This window comes from Chroicocephalus ridibundus, chromosome 2, assembly GCF_963924245.1.
Source record: "Chroicocephalus ridibundus chromosome 2, bChrRid1.1, whole genome shotgun sequence".
In the NCBI taxonomy this organism is placed as follows: Eukaryota; Metazoa; Chordata; class Aves; order Charadriiformes; family Laridae; genus Chroicocephalus; species Chroicocephalus ridibundus.
Genome location: NC_086285.1, coordinates 137,634,892 through 137,643,120, shown reverse-complemented (window position 1 = coordinate 137,643,120; position 8,229 = coordinate 137,634,892). Strand labels below are relative to the sequence as shown.

Below are 8,229 nucleotides of genomic sequence, written 5' to 3'. Positions count from 1 at the left end.
TCTTTTGTCCTCATGGGACTCCCTGACGATCATGAGTGCTGTGTTAATGACACCTAGGGATCAGGGTCATTTTACTGGACACAGGTAACTGGTACCCCTGCGTATCTTGACTTGCATGTGAGACATCCATGTACATTGATGGATAAAGCACAGGGCCTACAGGAGACCGGTGCCCTGCTGGAGCAGTAGGTGGGGTCAGGCAGGACTCTCTAGGGCATCTTGAGGGCAGTAAATGACTTATTTAGGTGACTGAATTGAGTCCCTATTACCGAGCCCATGTTTTTCAGCCCTTCCCACTAGCTGAAATGACTACAAACATGTTTTTCCCCAAAATAACTGTTTTTTCCCCATTCTAAAAGGTGAGTATTACTAGTCTATATTCGGCACGCCTAGATTTTCTTTGCAAAGTCTGGACTGTAACTGCAAATACCACATTAACCTGGCTGAAGTTTTGTAGAAAATAATTTTAGTCTTGCAAATATAGCAGCTGTGTGGAGCTGGGTGCTCCTGATCCGAGCTTGTTTCCAGGCTGCAGGCAAGTCTTTATCCTGCTTCTAGCAAAACAGTCTTCTTGCCTTTTGAAGCCTCTCCCTTAGCTTTCACTTTTACTCCAGCTGTGTATGCTGTGTATCAATCTGTGGTTTGCTAATTTAAACCGCTGTTTGTTTATCTCCTTTGTCCTCCAGAATTTGCTCTTGGTCTTTTGCCAGGCTGCACAACACACATGGCTGGTGGGGAAAAAAAAAATCCAAGTTTAAGTCAGGAGCCTTTTTTTCGGTCTTGATTCACTGCTCCTTGTTGCCACAGATGCCATCGATCTTCTGAGGCCGCTGAACCAAGAAGTAGCTAATCTCTTGTAAATGAACCTGAAAGTGTTTGCCTCTTGTAGGTTTATATTTTTATTTTATAGAAATATTATGTAGATAGATAGATAATAGAACTATTTTTTTGTTTTATATATCTATATGACATATATTTTTATATATAACATATAATATATATGTGTGTATATATGTTTTTGTCCCAAGTTCAGTCTTTGTATTCAGTCTTTTGTCACTTATTTGTATTGCAGGTATCAGTCCCAGAGCGGAGCCCTGCCAGGGAGCGACAGAAAGGATCATACGGGAAGTTACAGCGGCGTTTTGCTGTGAAACACCTCTGCCGAGGAAATACAGCGTTGATGGGCTAACAGGAACAGCTTCTATAGGAGTCAGTTAACACAAGCCTGAAGCTAAAGCTGGACTTTCAGCATAAATCAACTGATCTTGAAGCTTTTAGCATATTTGTGTCAGAAGGGCTCATGCAGCCAAGAAGGGAAAAAAAAGAAATGCTTGCGTGACCAGCTTCCCCTTCTGTAAATAGAAGAGGTCACTACTCATATAATTAGAACTGAATGCAGGATATATGTTGGCATAAGCAAAGCAATATGTCTAAGGGGAATAATTCATGTTTTGTCTAAATCTCTGCTTATGGGAGAGAAGTTTAGGTTGCAGACTTCACAAGGTTTTCTTGTCTGGAGTGAACGGTAACAGACTGAAAGGCAGGATTTCTTTACCACCAGTAGCCAAATATTCTTGTGTCCAAAACAGGTGTTGCCCAGTGTTTTTGTAAATAAAGGAAGAGTTTCCTGATTTTTCTCACTGGAAAAGGCACTATGTAAAGCCCTCGAGCCTGGTTTTCCCTTCAAGCCCCTGTAACTGCAGAAGGAGGGAGGAGATGGGCCAAGAACCAGTTGACCAACCTGCCCCATGCCACAGCCTCAGCTGTGCCACTGCTTTGAACAGAAATTAGGCCAAATTAATTTCTCTCAGTGGCAGCAGCCTTTTTGAGGGATGGTGTATCCAACCTCCAGCCGTGCTGCCCTTCTCTTACCATGAACTACAGGATGAGCTGCTGAGGATGAAACGCTGGTCTTCTGTGCTCTTGCAGATTTTTAAGTGGAAAGACGTGAGCTGTCCTGGCTGAGATTTTGAGCTGATCTTCCACTACAGCTCCCTCCAGCAAATTGTACAGCTTTATGACCAGGTAGCTGACGAAGTATGGATGGTTGTTAACAGGACTGTACGAATGGTCTGTGTCTTGTCAAGGCAACGCAGTCTTTTGCTAGTACCACAAATTTGAGACCTTTTCTTACAAAGAGCTGTTATGGTTTGAGGAACCCACAGCAATTTGTTGTCATTTAGACAATTATTCTATCACCTGATGACCCCTCCCCACACGGGAAGGGGAATCGGGAACAAACAAGGAAACCTGAGCGTTGAAATATAAACAGATTTAATAGAAAAATACTAAATAATTAACATTAATAATACTAAAGAACCAATATTGATCCCAATACCAATATAAAATATACAAGGATTATACTCAGCCAATGCTATCAGTAGGAAGCTGTGCGCTGCCAGCAGTGGACAGCAAACGTTGGACACTGTGAGCACTACACCTTCGGGAGGAAGGGAAGGGCTCAGGGGTCCGGCACTGGGTCAAGAAGTTCTCTGGATCACATCCATTAAGGAAGAGAGAGAGCTCCTCAGCAAACTTGCTAATTTATATTGAATGTGACGTTCATGATATGAAATAATTCTGTTGGCCAGCTTGGGTCAAGTGCCCGACTCTCGCTCCTCCTGGTCCCCATACCTGGCTAGCTCGAAAACACTGACACCTTGAAACCTGCATACCATAGCTGGCTATAAAGTAAATATTTTCAGAAATTCAGACACTAGAGCCTTCTAAACATGCAGTTTTCCCTAGCATTAGAAGGGATTTACTTTACTGAAAAGTAAAATAACTGAAAGAGAAATAATCCTGTGTCGCTCAAACCAGGACAAGACCCTAGACCAACACTCATAGGAAAAAAAAGGCAGTGACAACTGTGAAGGCTGAACAAAGCCATCTGAGGGAGTTCCTCATGGCACCTGGCTCATCGGGCTGGTGCTGCCCTGGCCAGCGCAGTGGCTCGCCGTGGCTGTCCCACTGAAGCCATGTGTGGGGAGAGGAACCCAACCGAAGCAGCTGATGAGGTGAAAAGGAGACACGGGCTCTATATTACTGCTGTGCTTGTAATAAGACAGTGGAGCCTGGAACATTTCAATTTATGTATACAGGGCATGGGTGTCAGCCACAGACAAAATGGTCTTTATAAGGCAACGAACGATTCCTGGGCGGCCAAGGCAGTGCAGAGCGGGGATGATCCGTGCTCTGCCGCTGGGCAGCCGCAGGCGGGTGGAGGAGCCTCACACTGCCCCAGACTCATTTCCCCCCATCTAGGTAAAATAGGGTAGGGGGGCTGGGTGAGGTGACTATAGTGGGAGCCCGCGCCTGGATGCTGGAGCAAGGTTGGGGTGCTGGAGGTGAGGGGGAGCTACGGGTTCTGCACATCACCGTCCCGGCATCCACCCTGCCGAAGGCGCCAAGGCTGGATCGTAGCTGAGGAAGAAAGAGGGAAAAAGTAGTTTGCAAGCTAAAATCTTGGCAGCAGCAGAGGCTGAGTGAAATGGTATCGGCGTTGCTACAGCGGTGGTCTCCGAGCTGCAGAGAAGCCAGGATCCCCACCGCACTTGGAGTTAAATTCTTCTTATGCAACTGGCTTTGTGCCTTTTGCCCATAACCTGTGCTGTGGCTGCTTATATAGGGGGGCAGTTGGGGCTGTTGTTGTCACTGGCAGATTGGGATCGGTCCCAGCCACAGGAGGCTACAGTCTTTTCTCAAGTATATTGGTGCCAGTCACCCTAAAAGTTTGCCATCCCTGATGCAGAGGCACAGATGCTCTGCATGCATCCGTGCTCTGGAGCAGTCCCTCTCCTGCACGTTCTGAGGCCTTCTTTCTGAGGTATAGAGAGTCCACAGCTACAGACTACCTGGTTTCTTCCCAGAAAATAATGCATGCCTTAAAAAGAAACCTCCAGCTCCGTGAAGCAATGTAATATAGCTGCAGGTAAATCTGAGGGTTTATGTCTTCCTTGTGTTGAGAGGCCGAATGCATCATAACAGGTTTCTGCCGGGCATGTTTCGGATGCTGAAGGCGGCATATGAAACCTAGAAGGAGCCTGGAAGGTATGGCGCGCAACAGGACTGCTTGAGTCCAGACAGTATGGTTGGGTGGGCAGAGAAGGTGTTAGAGCTGGTGCTCACTGTCCTTCCTACAGTCACGGACTCTCCATTTGGAATACTCACCATCATTCAGTAATAGTTGAGTGAAATAGATACCGCAGGGGTGAAGTGGCTGGATTTATTCAGTATGTGGTCTTCATCGTTGGTAAAAGTTGTGAAAGCTTCTTGTTACGCATGGGAGTAAAACACCGAGATCGGTGGCCTAACTGCCCTCCAGGTGAGAAAATTAAACTCTTGACTTGGTCAGATTTAGAAGCGTTAGATCTATACGGGTTCCTGGAGGAGTGAAAGCGTGAAGCAGAGGTGTCTTTTGTCACAGGAGATTGCAAAGGTGCTGAAAATGGCTAGAGAAAGTTCAGCTCCTGTGGGAGTGGGTCTGGGGTGTTTCATTACTGGGAAGGTTTGATTCTGCATCTACTCAGCCTGGCTTTATTCTTAACTTCCAGAAGAGTTAATCCTGAACTACTCCCACATCTGTGACGGCAGAAGTAAACATTTTTGGAACTCCTGAGACTAACAAGGTGCTCCTGAACAGGTGAATAGATGGGAATTAATAATGAGGAGCTAAGACTTGTTTGGATGATAGCAATGCTTCCCATTTATCATCCCTGTTACATGTGGAAGTAATTGTCATTCCCATTTTGCAGGTAAGAAAAGGGAGACAAACGGATTCAGTGACTTGCCAATGGTGAAGCTGACAACTGTTGAAAGAGCTTGAAAGAAGAGCTTATTTCTCATAACTTCTGAGTCCTTTCCACATACAAATGCTATACTGTGTATCAGGACATGGCTCCACTCTTGTTAAAACTGTGGATAACGACCCACTAACCACCCTAATCCAGGTCTAATGTGAACTCACGGTTGTATTTCTGTTGAATTACCCAGAGCAACAATGTTAATGCCATCTGGGTGAGGACTGATTACACCTGATCAGGATAAAAAAAAAAAAAAAAGTCTCTGGGGTCAAAACTACTTCTTCAAAGTTCTTTTGAACACACTTGAACTGGCAGAAAGATTTTTGCAGCACTTCAACACCTTTCATCAGATGGCTGTGATGCATTTGAGCTGGCAGCAGGAGCTGTCCCAATGGAATTAGCACCCCATGGAGTCACTGCTGGGTGTGACACCCCTGGAAGCAAAGAAGCAATCAAATGCTAAGCCTTTCTGATGGTGTTTTCCATCTGTTTTCCTGCCAGCGTGCAACATGCAACTCGCCACCATTTCTGGCGAAGCAAAACTGTGTCATCGCCTCTATGTGTGTGTGTCCGTCCCTCGCATTAACATCTTTCAGTCTACTGGCAGCTTCAACCACATTTAATACAAGGGTATATGTCTCGATACAAAATTCTGCTCCTGCATGCCCAGTATAAATAAGTTACCAGGGAGAGAGGAGAAATGAGTTTGACTGTGCACAGGTCCATCCCTGTGACTTCTGATCCTGACGGCTGGGTCGCCCAGCTGAGCTGGGCAGAGAGCACGTGGCTGGCAACGTACTCTTCAGGCAAAGTGTACCGTGAGATTTGTTAAGATTTTATCTACACAAGTCAGACAATCAAGAAGCAAAAATCCTCAACAGAAAGGACTTCAGTAATTACACTGCAGATGGAACCTGTTGGGGAAGAAGTGAGATAATGAATGCAATCAACAGTGGGTGTTGGGTCCATGCTTGATTTTTATAAAAATCTCTCTGGCTTTCCACAGATCTTAGGTTTTAACCTATAACATGCCCCACAGATGTTTAGATAGGAAGGTGCTTAAAAGTGTCCAGCTATACTTAATTGTAAGCCAAACTAGCTAACCTATTTACTCAGGAAAATAAGTGCTCAGGAACCTCGTTACTGATGAAGATCATGTTTTGTCAACTGAATGTGTGTTTCTTCTCTAAGCATAAAGCACTGAATTTTTTTTGTGTAGAACAAAGACACTCAAACTCTATTTTGAGGGGAAAAAACCTGCAAGTTGAGAGAGATATTTTGGGTTACCTCCTTCACACAGCACACATGATTCTATTTTAGGATTTCTCCAGGAATAACGTGGTACTGGAGACACCAATCCTTCTCTCACTTTCCAGCTCCTAAGCACAAGGAAGCGGACAGAGTAACATGAAGTGGACGCAGCCCATATCCCTAATACCTACTTACCCTGTATCTCAGCAGCAACACATATAGCAGAAGCTGCCTGACTTTTGCACAAGGGAGAAAGAGTACCAGATCAGACTCTACGCTAACACTCCTTCAGTCTTGAGCTGGGGCCCTGCAAATTCTCCATGACTTTAAGAGTATAGCTTTCCTTCTTGCTAGTTGGTGTTAGTCTGGAATCTCAGTTCAGTATACAATATACAAGGTCCAGAGCCCCAAATGCTGCTGGTATTTCAATGAGGAGGGCTACTGCGGCTGGGAAGGAAGGAAGGAAGGGAGAAAGGATGGAAAGAAGGAAGAGAGAAAGGAGGGGAGGGACAGAGGAAGGGTGGGAGGAAGACTGGTTTATTGTTATTTAGGTTACAAAGGCAAGTGCTTAGAAGAGGAAATGATTTGGCTGCTTGTGCCACTGTAATTCTTTCCCCTCTTTGCATGCTTGGGATGGTGCTGACATTAATGTCAGAACTGTAATTAAGTAACTTACCTACTCACTGACAGGACAGCACAGAATGAATGGAAATGAGAACAAAGCTGAAATTGCACAGATCTAGTATTTCCTAACTTCTAAGTGTCTGCCTGAATTTGTTATCCAAACAACATTATTTTTAAATAGCTTGGGTGTTAGAATCAATGCAGCTTGTGTAGCTCTTGGGATCAGAAAAAGGGAGAGAGGCCTCTCAAGCACGGTGCCAGGAAGCTTCACAGCCAAAGCACTGACAGATGGAGGTGGGGATTTGAGGCTGCTTTCAGTTTTTAAAAGATTGATGGGTTTGGAGAATAGGACATCATGTCAGTGGCAGAAGATAAACAGTCTTTTATCCCACGGTAGGTAGTCTGACACAGAAAGCAGCATCTGAACATTACTTTTGCTTTGCCATAAGCAAAGCGACCCAACCGCCGGGCTATTGTGGGGATCCCTCTGACCAGCTTTCTACCTGGTCCCACAGATTTCAAGTGCTGTCTGGCTTCCAAAGGTCATCCATGAGCACGCTCACCCAGAGTGTCCTCCCCGGCTGGCAATTCAAGCTCTCTCCTGAGATGGGGTTCAGTCTGTGGGCTACACAGTCTCTAACTCCTAAACCTTGAACACTGCTTAAACCTCAAGGACTGCTGTGTAAGCTCCAGTGGTGGTCTTTCTGGCACCCGTCCTCCAAGGAAGCTCTTGGCCGCAGTTCCGAGCAGATGAAGGGCTATAACTTTTCCCCTGGTTCCAGCTGTTGTTAGTGAAAGAAGTAAACAACACACTTGAGCAGACTGAATTGCTGCTGGGGTGCGTATAGTCCCTGTGGTGTGTTGTCAGAGGAGAGGGGGAAGTGTTTGCACTTGATTATTCTCCAGTGATTGTGCAGAGCATCCGAGCAATATGTCATATGGATTGGATTGCTTCCCAGGGCCAAGTGCTTATGATGAACTGGCATCTATATTCCTCCTCTTGGTTTTTTTTTCCTTCCCACAGAACCTTTCCTACAGGATTTGCCAAAAGGAGAAGGCAGTTTCCTTTTCTGTATTTAAAAGACATATGGGCTTCAGTGAGAGGAGAAAAATAAACTTTGTTAAAACAGCATATTCTTGTTCCTTGTGTTGTTCCTGAGATTTGATCCCACAATGTGTTTATAAGGGCAGTATTGCTGTTCGATGGAGCATTGATGCATCCAAGTAACTTTAAGGAGAAGGGCAGTCCTATGGAGCTCAAATGTATGCTGGAGTTTGGGCCAGCATTTAGGAAACCATCGAGTTCGCAGAGGGAAAGCAAACAAATTGTGAGAACAGAAGGCTTTTGGCATGAGGGATGTCTTATCTATGCAGAAAAACACTTGATGGGAGGGTGTAACAAAGACTTAATAACAAAGACATAATAATATGACATAAGACGTAATAACATATCTAATAATCACATAGTAACATTGTGACATGTTCTAGTATGACATAAGGCAATAAAAACATAAGAACAAATAACAAAGACAGAGTCAGACTCTTCTGAGTG

General features: G+C 44.9%; 1 long non-coding RNA gene across 1 annotated transcript; it reads left to right on the top strand.

Annotated features, from left to right (window-relative positions):
* Positions 1 to 1,862: 1,862 nt before the first annotated feature.
* LOC134510792 (uncharacterized) lies at positions 1,863 to 6,593 on the top strand. The gene is made up of 3 exons (XR_010069730.1): positions 1,863 to 2,025; positions 4,554 to 4,642; positions 4,755 to 6,593. It is a non-coding gene; the product is annotated as an uncharacterized LOC134510792 (long non-coding RNA).
* Positions 6,594 to 8,229: the final 1,636 nt, after the last annotated feature.